At 41.6% G+C, this 15385-nt stretch overlaps 1 long non-coding RNA gene across 1 annotated transcript; it reads right to left on the reverse strand.

Moving 5' to 3' along the window:
* Nucleotides 1-3059: 3059 nt before the first annotated feature.
* On the reverse strand, nucleotides 3060-6523 carry LOC129051664 (uncharacterized). The gene is made up of 2 exons (XR_008516094.2): nucleotides 6386-6523; nucleotides 3060-3378 (listed from the first exon to the last, which is right to left on the reverse strand). It is a non-coding gene; the product is annotated as an uncharacterized LOC129051664 (long non-coding RNA).
* Nucleotides 6524-15385: the final 8862 nt, after the last annotated feature.

Raw genomic sequence — 15385 nt, forward strand, 5'->3', positions numbered from 1 at the left:
TTGGAATAGGAGTATTTACCCTATGCCTATACCTTCATTGTATCTTGGTTGTAACTAACTTGTTATTTTATAGGCTCATAGGTGAAACGGTCTAGCCTTGTCTCAAATGAGACTTTGGACTTTTGAGTTAATGCTGGAATGAGTTAAGACTTTGGGGACTGTTGGGAAGACATGGTTGTATTTGCAGTGTGAGATGGACATGAGAATTGGGAGGGGCCAGGAGCAGAATGATAGGGTTTGGTTCTGTGTCCCTGCCCAAATCTCATGTCAAATTGTGATCCCCAATATTGGAGGTGGGGCCTGGTGGGAGGTGATTGGATCATGGGGGTGAGTTCTCACGAATGATTTAACACCATCCCCCTTGGTGCTTTTCTTGTGATTGAGTTCTCAAGAGATCTGGGTATTTAAAAGTGTGTAGCACCTCCCCACCTCTCTCTTGCACCTGCTCCAGCCATGTAAGAGGTACCTGCTTCCCCTTCATCTTGCACCATGATTGTAAGTTTCCTGAGGCCTCCCCAGAAGCCAAATAGATGCTACTAGCATCATGCTTCCTGTACAGAAATAAATTTCTGTTGTTTAAACCACTCAGCTTATGGTATTTTTGTTATAGGACCCCAAACTCACTAAGACAACTTTATATTCTACAATCTTGCTATACTCCATTATTATTATTATTAGGAAGATTTTTATAGATTCAGTGGGATTTTTTTAGGTAGATGTACATGTTACCTGCAAATTGGGAGTACTTATTTTTAAAATAAACAGTCTGCATAACTTTCTTTTCTAATTTTTAAAATTAGAGACAGGGTCTCGTTTTGTCACCCAGGCTGGAGTACTATGGCATGATCATGGCTCACTGCAGCCTCAACCTCCTGGGCTCAAGTGATCCTCCCACCTCGGCTTCCTGAGTAACTGGCACTACAGGTGTTGCCACCACATCTGGCTTTTTAAAAATTTTTGTAGAAATGGGGTCTCGCTGTATTGCCAGGCTGGTCTCAAACTCCTGGCCTTAAGTGATCCTCCTGTCTTGACATCCCAAAGTGCTGGGATTGTAGGTGTTAACCACCATGCCAAGCTGTGCATAATTTTCATATCTTGCCTTATTGTACTGGTTAGGACTTCAATTACAATGTTGAATAGGAGTGCAGAGTAGACATCCCTTTTTTTGTTCTCAGTCTTAAGGGGAAAAACATTCAGCCTTTCATAATTAAGTGTTATATTAACTCTAGATTTTTAGTAGATACCGTTTACAAGTTTGAAGAAGCCTCCTTCTATTCTTTTCATAAATGGATGTTGAATTTTGTCAAATACTTTTCCTGCATCAATTGATATGACCATGTGGTTTTTCCTGTTGAGACTATTAATATGGTAAATTAGCTTCACTGATTTTTGAGTACTGAGTCAACCTTACAGTTCTGGGGTAAACCCTACTTGGTCATGATGTTTTATCCTTTCTATACATTGCTGAATTAAATTTGCTAGTATTTTGTTGGGAGTTTTGTACCTATGTCTATGAAGGATATTGGATTGTAGTTTTCTTGTACTGTCCTTTTTTTGTTTGTCAGTCTTTTACTCTCCATGTCATTTAGATTTAGTAATTTCTATTGATTTATCATTATTTCCTCTGTCATCTCCATTTTCCCATTGAACCCATCAGGTGAATGTTTTATTTTGATTGCTGTATTTTTCACTTCAAAAATTTCCATTTGTTTCCTCTTTATATGTTCCATTTCTTTCCTGATACATATCCTTCCATTCATTCACCCTTACTTTCAAAGCATGGTTATAAAACTTGCCTTAAAGTTTTTTCTGTGAACCCTAACATCTGTATCATCTAGATGTTGGCATCACATGCTTTTTTTTTCTCTTGCAAGTTGAGATATTCCTGGTTCTTTCTGTGCCTAGTAATTTTGCATTGTATCCTGCACATTTTCAATATTATGCTGTCAGATCCTGGGCATTATTTAAGTCATAAGGAGAATGTTGATGTTTTTGTTTAACAGGCAACTGCCCTAGTTAGGGTCAGGTTGCAAGTTCTGATCTGCATTGTGTGGGCTGTAGTTCCAATGTCAGTTCAGGTTTCAAACATTTCCAGTTCAATTTGGGTCTTTGTGTGTGCCACCCAGTGGCCAATCTGGGGCCTAAGTGGTAGTCTGTCTTGTAGCTCAGTTCTCAATGCCTGTGATGTGCCAGTTAGGGTCAGCTTCACACATGCGCAGTTTAGAGGCGAGCAGACGGGGCTTATACAAAACTTTAGGGGATCTCACTTGATCTCCATCTTCTTTGCAATAACTTTATCACTTTTCTGGCTTCCTGGGGCCTCTCTTACCAGTTCTTCAGTTAGAAAGCTGGGGTTTTAGTTTCCTGGTTTAGTTCTGCTGTTTACTTCTCCCAACTGCATTCTGCATCCTGGTCCAAGCAGCCAGAGGACACAGAGAAAATAAAAGCAATGGGGATTTGCTCCATGCTTCTGGGACCAAAGCAACTCTGTTCAGAACAAAGTGTTCATCTCCCTCTGAGTTTAAAGTGCCTTCCCACAGCCTGGGTGACAGAGTGAGGCCCTGTCTCTAAAATAAATAGATCATTAAATAAATTAATTTAATTAAATGCCTTCCAAAAGACTACTGTCATTGCAGTGCTGCTGATGCCAATGCTACTGCCATACTATTCCCTGAAGACTGGGGTAGAAGAGAAGGGAAATAAAGCAAAGAATACTGTATGTGGGATTTCCCCATTCTCTCTGACCCTTAGAACCCCCCCTTTCCCACTCCAAACTTTATTAGGGCAGGGATTTTTTTTTTTTAAACAGCTTCAATTTGTTTCTTCCAATACTTTTGTTTTTCATTGTGGTAAAATATATGTAACATAAAAATTGATCATTTTAACCATTTTAAGTGTATAATTCCTTAGGCCAGAGACAGAACTCTTATCTCGGAACTTTCTATTCATTCTCGGTGTGCACTTCTGGATTTCAGGTTGCCTTTGAGTCTAAGCAAAGAGATGCCAAGTGGGGAATTTCATGCACGTCTGTGTGAAGAGACCACCAAACAGGCTTTGCGTGAGCAACAAGGCTGTTTATTTCACCTGGGTGCAGGTGAGCTGAGTCTGAAAAGAGAATCAGCTAAGGGAGATAGGAGTGGGGCCATTTTATAGGATTAGGGTAGGTAAAGGAAAATTATAGTCAAAGGGGGGTTGTTCTCTGGCGGGCAGGTGTGGGGGTCACAAGGTTCTCAGTAAGGGAGCTTTTGAGCCAGGATGAGCCAGGAGAAGGAATTTCACAAGATAATGTCATCAGTTAAGGCAGGAACAGGCCATTTTCACTTCTTTTGTGGTGGAATGTCATCAGTTAAGGCAGGAACCGGCCATCTGGATGTGTACCTGCAGGTCACAGGGGATTTGATGGGTTAGCTTGGGCTCAGAGGCCTGACATTCCTGTCTTCTTATATTAATAAGAAAAATAAAATGAAATAGTCGTAAAATGTTGGGATGGCGAAAATTTTGGGGGGTGGTTTGGAGAGATAATGGGTGATGTTTCTCAGGGCTGCTTCGAGCAGGATTAGGGGCGGTGTGGGAACCTAGAGTGGGAGAGATTAAGCTGAAGGAAGATTTTGTGGTAAGGGGTGATATTGTGGGGTTGTTAGAAGAAACATTTTCGTGTAGAATTATTGGTGATGGCCTGGATACAGTTTTGTATGGATTGAAAAACTAAAAGGAATAAGAGAAGGAGAAATACAGGTATTAAAGGACTAAGAATTCCGAGGACTTAGGGCATCTAATTAGAGAGTGCCTAAAGAGGTTCAGCATAGCCTTGCCAGCAAACATTATTTATTTACTTTAAGAGTTAAGAGTGGCGGTTTGGGGATAGCACCAGGAGATATCAGCTGTGATGGCCTGGAGAAACAGTGTAAACTGGCAGTGTAAACAAGAGCAGGGCATGTATGAGTAGTTGAGAATGGTGAATAGGAGTATGACTAGACAGAAAATAGTAGGGATGACAAGTTTTTTGGGGCACAGTCCAAGTTGGTCTGGTGTCTGGGATGAGACTGGGGCCTAATAAAAAGGAGCATCTATACAGGAGCTCAAATGGGCTGTACCCTGTAGCATTCCAAGGACAGGTCTGAATTCTGAGAAGGGAAAGTGGTAAAAGTATTGTCCAGTCCTTTTTAAGTTGGTGGCTGAGCTTGGTGAGGTGTGTTTTTAAAAGACCTTTAGTCTGTTCTACTTTTCCTGAAGACTGAGGACCATAAGGGATATAAGGTTTCACTGAATACTAAGAGCCTGAAAAACTGCTTGGCTGATTTGACTAATAAAGGCTGGTCTGTTATCAGACCGTATAGAGGTGGGAAGGCTAAACTGAGGAATTATGTCTGACAGAAGGGAAGAAATGACTGCGGTGGCCTTCTCAGACCCTGTAGGAAAGGCCTCTACCTATCCAGTGAAAGTGTCTACCTAGACTAAGAGGTATTTTAGTTATCTGACTCAGGGCATGTTGAGTAAAGCCAATTTGCCAGTCCTCAAGCTTGATGTGTAGGGAAGGGAGGGGGCCTGAATAATCCCTGAGAAGTAGTAGAATAGCAGATGGAACACTGAGAAGTTATTTCCTTGAGGATAGACTTCCATGATGGAAAGGAAATGAGAGGTTTTAAGAGGTGGGCTAGTGGCTTGTACTATAGCATAGCTTGCCTTTGCTGGTGTGTGGCGATTAGGCCTGGTGGAACTGCCATTAATAAACTAAGTGTGATCAGGGTGAGGAACAGGAAAGGAGGAAATATGGGGAAATGGGGTGAACGTCAGGTGGATCAGAGAGATACAGTTATGGGGGTCAGGTGTGGTATCAGGAATAATGTGGGAGGCCGGATTGAAGTCCAGGCCAGCAACAATGGTAATTGTGGGAGACTCAACAAAGAGTGAGTACAGCTGAAGGAGCTGGGGAGCAGAAAGTATATGTGTCAGGTGTGAGGAAGAAAATAGATTTTGGAAGTTATGAGAACTGTAGAGAGTGAGTTGAGCATAGTTTGTGATTTTAAGGGCCTCTGAAAGTATTAGGGTGGTGGCGGCCACCGCATGCATACTTGAGGGCTAGGCAAAACAGTAAGGTCAAGTTGTTTGGATAAAAAGGCTACAGGGCGCAGTCTTGGTTCTTGTGTAAGAATTCTGACGCACAGCCCTGCACTTTGGCTGTGGGTAATGAAAACGGTTGGGATGAGTCAGGGAGAGCTAGGGTGGGGGCAGTCTCTAAAGCCGTCTTCAAGGAATGGAAAGAAGAGTGGGGAAAGGATTTAGGATCTATGGGGTCAGCTAGGTTTCCTTTTGTGAGTTTATATAATGGTTTTGTTAGGATGGCAAAACTGGGTATCTCAAGTAGAAAGTATCTAACCATGCCTAGGAAGGAAAGGAGTTGTTTTGTAGAAGGTGTTGGGGTTTGAGAGACCAGCTGGACACGATCGGCAGGGAGAGCACGTGTGTTTTTATGAGAATTATGCCGAGATAGGTAACAGATGAGGAAGAAATTTGGGCTTGACTGAAGTAATGGGGGCTGTCTGTGAAGACTTGCGGCAGTACAGCCCAGGTTATTTGCTCAGCCTGATGGGTGTCAGGGTCAGTCCAAGTGAAAGTGAAGAGAGGCTGGGATGAAGGGTGCAAAGGAATAGTAAAGAAATCATGTTTGAGATCCAGAACAGAATAATGGGTTGTGGAGGGAGATATTGAGGATAGGAGAGTATATGAGTTTGGCACCATGGGGTGGATAGGCAAAACAATTTGGTTGATAAGGCGCAGATCCTGAACTAACCTGTAAGACTTGTTTGGTTCTAGGACAGGTAAAATGGGGGAATTGTAAGGAGAGTTTATAGGCTTTGAAAGGCCATGCTGTAAAAGGCGAGTGATAACAGGCTTTAATCCTTTTAAAGTGTGCTGTGGGATGGGATATTGGCATTGAGTGGGGTAAGGGTGATTAGGTTTTAATGGGATGGTAAGGGGTGCATGATCAGTCACCAAGGAGGGAGTAGAGGTATCATACTTGTGGGTTAAGGTGGAGAGATACAAGGGGAGGATGTGAAGGAGGCTTTGAACTGGGGGAAAAGGCGGCAATGAGATGTGGCTGTAGCCCAGGCATAATCATGGAAGCAGATAATTTAGTTAAACTGTCTCAGCCTAATAAGGGAACCGGGCAGGTGGGGATAACTAAAAAGGAGTGCTTGAAAGAGTATTGTCTAAGTTGGCACCAGAGTTGGGGAATTTTAAGAGATTTAGAAGCCTGGCCATCAATACCCACAACAGTTATGGAGGCAAGGGAAACAGGCCCTTGAAAAGAAGGTAATGTGGAGTGGGTTGCCTCTATATTGATTAAGAAGGGGATGGACTTACCCTCCACTGTGATAGTTACCCAGAGCATCTGTGATGGTCCTGCAGGCTTCCGAGGCGATCGGGCAGCATCAGTCTTCAGCTGCTAAGCCAAGAAGATCTGGGAAGGAGTCAGAGAGCCTTGGGCCAGAGTTCCAGCGGCTCTGGGAGTGGCTGCCAGGTGAGTTGAACAGTCTGATTTTCAGTGGGGTCCTGCACAGATGGGATACAGCTCAGATGGAATCCCGGCCTGTGGGCATTCCTTGGCCCAGTGGCCAGATTTCCGGCACTTGCAGCAAGCTCCTGGGGGAGGAGGTTCTGGAGGAAACCCTGGCAGCTGCGGTTCAGGTGTTTGGAGTTCTTGTGTGCTGGAGATGTGGCTGGGGTTTTTCTCACAGTGGAGGCAAGGAATTGCAACTCAGAAATATGTTGCTACTTGGCTGCATCTACTCTATTATTGTACACCTTGAAGGCGAGGTTAATTAAGTCCTGTTGTGGGGTTTGAGGGCCGGAACTTAATTTTTGGAGCTTTATTTAATGTCGGGAGCAGACTGGGTAATAAAATAAAATGTATATTGAGAATAAGACGGCCTTTTGACCTTTTAGGGTCTAGGGCTGTAAAGCATATCAGGGTTGCTGCTAAAGGGGACATGAACTGGGCAGGGTTTTTTATATTTGATGAAAAAGAGCCTAAACACTAACTGATTTTTTTGGGAGAGGTCGGATAAAGAAAAAGGAGCATTAACCTTGACTATGCCTTTAGCTCTAGCCACCTTTTTAAGAGGAAATTGCTGGGCTGGTGGGGGAGGGCTAGTCATGGAACGAAACTGTAAGCCGGACTGGGGGTGAGGAGGGCAGGTGATAAAAGGATTATAGGGTGGAGGAGCGGAGGCTGAGGAAGAATTGGGACCTAGCTCAGCCTGGCGAGGAGGGGAGAGGTCAGATGGGTCTGTAGAAAATGAAGATTAGAAAGACTCAGTGACACTTGGGGTTGGGACTGAGGGGACAGGCAGGAGGGAAGGAAGATTTGGGACGAGTTGCATTGGGAACAGAGACTAGGGAGGGACTGATATGTAAAAGAATGCCTGGATGTCAGGCACCTCAGACCGTTTGCCCATTTTATGACAAGAATAATTTAGATCTTGTAGGATGGAAAAATCGAAAGTGCCATTTTCTGGCTATTTGGAACCACTGTCAGGTTTGTACTGGGGTCAAGTGGCATTGTAGAAGAAACTAAGGTGTTCAGGTTTTAGGTCAGGTGTGAGTTGAAGAGGTTTTAAGTTCTTGAGAATACAGGCTAAGGGAGAAGGAGGAATGGAGGGTGGAAGGTTGCCCATAGTGAAGGAGGCAAGTTTAAAGAGAAGGGTAGAGACATGGAGAAGGGGGTGGGGAGCAGCCCTGGGCTGCAACGTGGGTGAGCAGCCAAAGCAGGCGTCCCCACAATTGACTTGCCACCAAGGGAATGTGGGTGAATGATCAAGGCAGGCATCCCCGCAGAGATCAGACACCAATGGAACGCGGGTGAATAATCAGAGGCGTCCCGCAATGATTAAACACCAAGGGAAGGCTGCCTTCCCGAGTCCGTGACCAGCACCAGAGTTTTGGATCCACGGATAAAATGTGTCTCCTTTGTCTCCACCAGAAAAAGGAATTGAAATTAAGAGAAGGGAGAGATTGAAGTGTGGCACCAAGATTGAAAGGAGAAAGAGGTTGAGGGGTAGTGAGGGAGGTTGAAGAAGAGGGTAAAAAGAGGCCGCTTACCGGATTTGAAATTGGTGAGATGTTCCTTGGGCTGGTTGGTCTGAGGCCCCGAGGTCGTAAGTGAATCTTTCTCATGGAGCAAAGAGCAGGAGGACAGGGGATTGATGTCCCAAGGGAGGTCCCCCAATCCGAGTCACGGCACCAAATTTCATGCGCATCCGTGTGAAGAGACCACCAAACAGGCTGTGTGTGAGCAACAAGGCTGTTTATTTCACCTGGGTGCAGGTGGGATGAGTCCTAAAAGAGAGTCAGCTAAGGGAGATAGGGGTGGGGCCATTTTATAGGATTAGGGTAGGTAAAGGAAAATTATAGTCAAAGGGGGGTTGTTCTCTGGCAGGGGTGGGGGTCACAAGGTGCTCAGTAGAGGAGCTTTTGAGCCAGGATGAGCCAGGAGAAGGAATTTCACAAGATAATGTCATCAGTTAAGGCAGGAACAGGCCATTTTCACTTCTTTTGTGGTGGAATGTCATCCGTTAAGGCATGAACCGGCCATCTGGATGTGTACGTGCAGGTCACAGGGGATTTGATGGCTTAGCTTGGGCTCCGAGAGTGTGCTTACTCTATCTTCCCTGGAGTCGGAGCCTCTGTTCTTGTTTTTGTCATTCTACACCCCCTCCTACTTACTTGGTTTAAGTTGCTTTTTGGTTTTTTTCCCCCCTAGTTTATTAAGGTGGATGATTAGATAATTGATTTTAAATATTCTCTTGTAATATAGCTATTTAAAGGAATCGTACATCAGGGCTTCAGTCTTGCTTTCCTGTAGTTTTCTATTTTTTCCCTTCACATTTATCTGCTTAAAATCCTGCAGTTTTCATAGCTCTTTCCTCCACATGTGTCAGCTTCATCTTCCAGCTGATGCAGCATTTCCTAGCATCATAACCAGTCACAGTAACGTGGGAATAGGATGACATCATCTGTATGTCTCTTTTTTTTTTTTTTTTTTTTTTAAGAAGAAAGCAAGCTTTTCCCAGAAGTCAGGGGGCAGGCTTCTCCTGATGTCTCATTGGCCTGGATTGGGTGAAATACTCATTCCTAAACCAAAAGCAGGCAGGTAGAATTGTTTTTGAATTTTTTTTTCTTTTTAAAAAGATGGGGTCTTGCTTTGTTGCCCAGCTGGTCTTGAACTCCTGAGCTTAAGCAATCTTCTGGCCTCAGCCTCCCAAAGTGCTAGGATTACAGGTGTGAACCACCATGCCTGGCCCACAGGTGGAATTGGATGATCAAGATTGGCTTGGACTAATCATTTGGGGTAGAAAAAGTATTAAGAAGTCAAACTGTAAAACCACCTAGGTGACAAGACTGGTAATAGCCAAAAAATAAAAAAAGTTTAATAGGCTGATCCAGTTCTGATGCAGCACATTAACATGTCCAACTGGAGATATTCTACCTAGAATCCTGACAACTACTTCTAAGATGGATAGACTGGAGCCCCCAAAGCTATATAGGAAAAGATACCAAATGTCTATGTGGTTGATCATTAACTATGACACTAGAGTTCCACACCTTATGTAAGCTGTCTCTCAATGTCATTGTCACCTTTGAATAAAAATGACCCTTCAGTTGAAGACAAACCATTTAGATTCAAAGACAACTAAGATTAATACACCCAGACAATAAGGTACATCCATTGAGCAAAATCTCAGTAATCAGCAAAGTAATTAAACATATAGCTTTATACAAGAAAATAATTTTGAATCTAAGAAATTACAATCAATTTTTATATTATTTCCTAGCCATTCAGGATTTGCGGCCTATATGGTCCATTTGAACATTCTTCCAGGGCTCCTTGGGTAATCTCATCATCCCCTGTCCTCAATGTTTAGTGGCAAAGGGAACATTATTTGAGCTTACAGTCAGTCAGTCCTTTCACCAAGGACATCTGGATTTTATCTTTCAGATTCTTTGCTTTTGAATAACATTCATTCCACAGGATTTTTTTTCTTTGCTAGAATATAAGCTTTATTATGGCAGGGATTATAAAAAAGCAGCTTCATTTTTGTTTCTTCCAATGCTTTTGTTTTTCATTGTGATAAGATATACATAACAAAAATTTATCATTTTAACCGTTTTTAAGTGTACAATTCAGTGGTGTTAAGAACATTCGTAATGTTATTCAACAATCATCACTCTACATTTCCAGAACTTTTTCATCATCTTAAACAGAAACCGTGTATCCACAATAACTTCCATTCCCCCTTTCCTCTAGCCCCTGGTAATCATTTTTTTGACTTTACGTCTTTATGAATTTGCCTATTCTAGTTACCTCAAATAAGCAGAATCGTATTTGTCCTTTCTTGTCTGGCTTATTTCACTTAGCATAGTGTTTTTAAGGTTCATCCTTGTAGCATGTATCAGAATTTCATCTGTTTTTATGGCTGAATAAGACTCTGTTGTATGTCTATACCAAATTTTGTTTATTCATTCATATGTAGATGGTCATTTGTGTAGTTTCCACCTTTTGGTTATTTCAAATAATGCTGCTATGAACATTGGTATACAGATACCTGTTTGAGTCTCTGCTTTCAGATCTTTTGAGTATATACATAGAAGTGGAATTACTGGATCATATGGGAATTTTGTTTAACTTTTTGAGGAACCACCAAACTGTTTTCCTTAGCAGCTACACCATTTTACATTCCTAATGGCAATGCACAAAGGTTCCAATTTCTCCTCATCTTTTCCAATACCTATTCTTTTTAAAATAATAACCATCCTAATGGTTGTGACGTGGTATCTCGTTGTGCTTTTGATTTGCATTTCCCTAATGATTAGTGATGTTGGCCATCTTTTCATGTGCTTATTGGCCATTTATGTATCCTCTTTGGAGAAGTGTCTATTCATGACCTTTGCCCATTTTTGAAATTTCTGTTGTTGTTGAGTTGGAGGGGTTCTTTATATATTCTAGATAGTAATCCCTTATCAGATATATAATTTTCAAATATTTTTGTTCCACAAGTATTTGGGTGCCTATTATGGGCCACGTACTGTGCCAGATGCTTGGGAAACAATGGTAAATGAGGCAGCTTATGCTGTCAGGCAGCATGAAATAGTGGAGTCAATACAGAAATAGATATAATCTCCAGTTAGCAGGGCAAAAAGTTATCACATTGCTTCTCAAATAAGCAAAGGAAAATGTAGTTTATTTTTTATAACTGATCATCTTTTTTTCTTGAATCCCTGCCCCATTGGGTGGGTGGGTGGGTGGTGAAAGAGCTGAATTAAATTGTTGTATTTAGTTATTATTAAATTGAATTATTCAGTCCATTTTAAGTTCAACTCCCTCTCATGGCTATTTCTCACTCTGCCCTTTTCTGCCACCTGCTTGGGAAGGTGAGGGGGGCATACATTCCCTGTGATGAGGTGGTGCTATGGATTAGGTGTTAGGTAGTCTTGCTGTTCTGATCTTCTCTGGTTTCTATTCTGGGCAGCTGGTCTTCTGTGGTGCTTGCTCACCAAACCTGTGGCAACAAATCATTTGTTTTTTTTGGTTGGGCTGGGGGCCAGTGTCTCTTCCTTGGTGATTTGCCTCCACTTTGTTCCTAGGAAGAGCTATAGGTCCCCAGTAAGGTCTGGTGGGCCCTGCAGCTCTTAGCTACAGGATCCACAAGGTTACTTGCTCAACTATCCCAACTTTCCAGCTCTATAGTCAGCTATTTTCCAAGGTTCTCACTGGGCACAGAGAACTGCCATCTCTCTTTCGAGCCACATACTAGCTGATAGAGGCCATTTACCTAACACTGAATTGCCGTTTTTATGAGAGTTCAGTGTTGGAGCACCAGCAGTCTGTTCAACAATTTTCCTCCCAATGCACTCAATGGCAAGGGGACACAGCCCTCTCCCCTTGATTCTCTCCTAACCCCCTCCAAAATTCTGCAGGGGTTGGGCAACAGAGGTGAAAGGACACCCTGTGCCTGACCCTCTCATTGTCTCACTCACTCTTCCCAGGACTAAGAGAGCCTTAAAAATTTTACTTTTTGCTACTCCATAACTTTTTCCATCCCAAGGTGTCATTTATTCTCCTCTTCCTTGCGGCCATATTTGCAATTTAATACTTTAAAAATATTTTATTTCATGAGATAAATGTAATGGTAAGGATAAGAACAGACTGATATGCAATTAACATAAGAGTGTGGTGGTGCTCCCCGACCTACTCTTTGGGTGTTAGGGAACAAGTGGTACCTAAACTAAAACATGAAGAACACACAGGAATTAGGTAACATGTGAAAGCTAGATAGGAGTTCAAAAGGAGTACATGGAAAGGTCCAAAGGCTGGAGGACTTCTGATAATTCAAAATGGCTGAAGCATAGAGGCAATGGCAAGAGCTGAAGCTGAAGTGGTAAGCTGTGGTCAGATCACAAAGAGCCTTAACAATCTTGTTTGGCAGTTCTGACTTTATCCTAAAACAAGGGAAAGCCTATGTCTTAGACAGGGAAAGGGCATGATAAAATGTGTGCCTTAGCAAGATTACTCTGGTTGAGAGATGAATGCATATGAAGAGGGCAAAGTTAAGGGCCACATAATTCCCCTCACTCAGGGACTAGCCACCATCTTGAATTTTGCCAGTGTAAGCTGGAAAAATATAGGGTAGGAGGCAGGGTCACAACAGTATATTTAAGTATTGAAGGGATGGAAGCAGAAGGAAGGCAGAGAGTAAAGTAATAGAAGAGAGGAAGAATGACTGGCAGCCAAGGCCTTTCAGAGGTGAGAATGCTGAGGCTCAGAGGGGAGAGACCCCTCTCTCATTCTCACAAGAGGGAGAGGAAATGATGGGTAAAGTATAAATAATTTGGCAAATTTAGTCACAGGAACTTGTAAGAGTTCTTATCTTTTTTTCCTTTAATGCAGGAAGCAAAACATAGTTGTCTGCCAGTAAGGAGGAAGGTGGCAAAGGATTAGTATGGCAAACACGGTTGGCTAACTCAATGTCGTCCTCAACCCCCATCTGGCCTGCTTTCCCTCTAGAGGCTGAAAACACTTGCCCTACCAGACACACTTGCAACAAGGAAACATAAGCCAGATTTTGCTAGGTTTTTGGAAACCTTTTTGCTTAGCATGGCTGTCTTTCTCCTTTCTTCCTGACTTAATTCCAGTTCCTAGAGCTGTGACAGCTCTCTCGAAAATCGGACAAAATAGCATGAGGTAAAGCTAGACCAGTCGTCATTCCAGCTGCAGATTGAGAGCCAGCAACCCACCTTCCAGATTTCAGGTTGAAAATTCCTATTTGTTTAAACCACCAAAGATGGATTTTGCATCCAGAAGCATTCCTAACACAGAAAGGCTTGCTGTGTTAAGCCACTGTTGTAAGGACAGTGATGAACATTTGACTTGGTCTCTGAAGAGAATGGGAGTGGTAAACAAAAACAAACAAACCATATAGGATTATTGGTAATCTTGAAGGCCCAGATGAAGTGAAAGCCATAAAAGAATACCAATTTCATTTTGGAATATTTACTATCCCTGAAAATTAATCAATATAATGGGGGTACTAATAAAATGCTGATTTTTAAAACCAAGGTTAGCTCAACTAATTCTCCTTCTATATAAACTAGTACCATTCACTCATTAGGATACCTATATAACTGCGAAATAATTCAAAGTACACAGAAACACCCTTTAAAGATTCATCATATACTTAGATGATATGATTCACACCACTTTCTGGTGGAGACATTCAAATTATTCACAATAAAGAGAATGCAACCTTACAAAGTTGACGGCAGCACCAAGTGAAGATGGGTGCTTCCTTCAAAATACTTGATTTAGATTCTGCCATCTTATTCACATAGAACCTAAGAAACTCTTTCCATAATTAAGCAGTAATTCACAATATATACATCTCTGAGGCACTTGTTTCAATAGATGGTTTGTTCCTCTCCGTAATTACAAAGACAATGAGCCCCAAATAAAAAGTATCCTACATTTTTAGTGACTCAAAGTACACACAACTCAATATAAAATTCATATTCACTAGAGCTACAAATCATAATCGCTATCAGAAAATTCTATAATAAAATTTACATTCACTTCTCCTCCTACTAATCTTACATTTATCAGCATACTAACTAAGCAGAGTGTGGTAATTCCAAATGTTTGGAGCTCCTCTAAGCCAATTTCTGGAGATACTCTGAGATATGGTTGGATTTTCTGAGAATGAAATGTTTTACACTTTATGAGGAACCCAACCAGACAAAGAAGTTTACTATGAGTCTCTTCCCTTATTCCAAGGACTTTGATTTCTGATGTTTGCCTCCATATTGGGTAACTGCAGCACCATGGAAAACACAATACATGTATTATTGTAGTAACAATACAGAGGTTTATCAAGAATCTCTGGGAAATAGATAATTATGTTGTTTGTATACTGTCAGAATAATTTTAATAATGTACGATTCAGTAATTATATTTTTAAACAGGGAATCTGGCTGAATCAAATACAGGTAAAACATAGCTACTCATATCCCATAGATAAGCCAAATAAGATATCCCATAAATGTCTTAAAACTTATAAACTATAATGGTTAGGTTCAACAATTGTTTATAAGGGACTGCAGTGGACCCTTTAAACTGAACTTCAGAGATTTGTCCATATGTACAAGAGCATCAAAATCCAGGGTCTCGTTTCATGACAGCATGTCTAGAAACTCATCTTACTAAGAATATAGAAGACTCTGAAAAGGTTGTCTTGTGATGCTTGAAACATATTCATAGCTGATTTATGCCAGAAAAGGGGACATTGAAGCATTGTCATCAGCAGTTAAGGGGTTCCTTTTCCAGTTAAGCTGTGGTACATTTCTCCGTCACACACTGTACTTGTCAACACTTGTGGTATATCAGTCGTGTTTGACAATTTTGTTCATCTCCCTTTTTTCTTTATATTAAGATGATCATCCACCTTACAGAAGCACCCATAGAATAATATTGTTATGAAAACGTTCATGTTTAGCCGACTCCTTGTAGACAGGCAGTCATTTTCATGTTTCCATTGACTTATTTCCAAATTACATTGCAAAGGAGATTATTTTTTTCCAACATGGGAAATTAACTTGATATCAATAGTATGGAGGCTCTTGTGTGCTTTCATAAGAGATTAAGGCCCTTTATTTATCTGCCTCCTGAAAGTGACCTGGGACACTTCAGCCTAGTCTTGAAGTACATATTCTTTTGGGCCTCTGCAATCATATGTTCATATTTTGAATCTGGTAACAGAAGACAAAATAGGAATTTATTTTTATTTTTATTTATTTATTTTTTTAGAGATGGAGTCTCGCTCTGTCTGAGGGG

This window comes from Pongo abelii, chromosome 17, assembly GCF_028885655.2.
Source record: "Pongo abelii isolate AG06213 chromosome 17, NHGRI_mPonAbe1-v2.0_pri, whole genome shotgun sequence".
In the NCBI taxonomy this organism is placed as follows: domain Eukaryota; kingdom Metazoa; phylum Chordata; class Mammalia; order Primates; family Hominidae; genus Pongo; species Pongo abelii.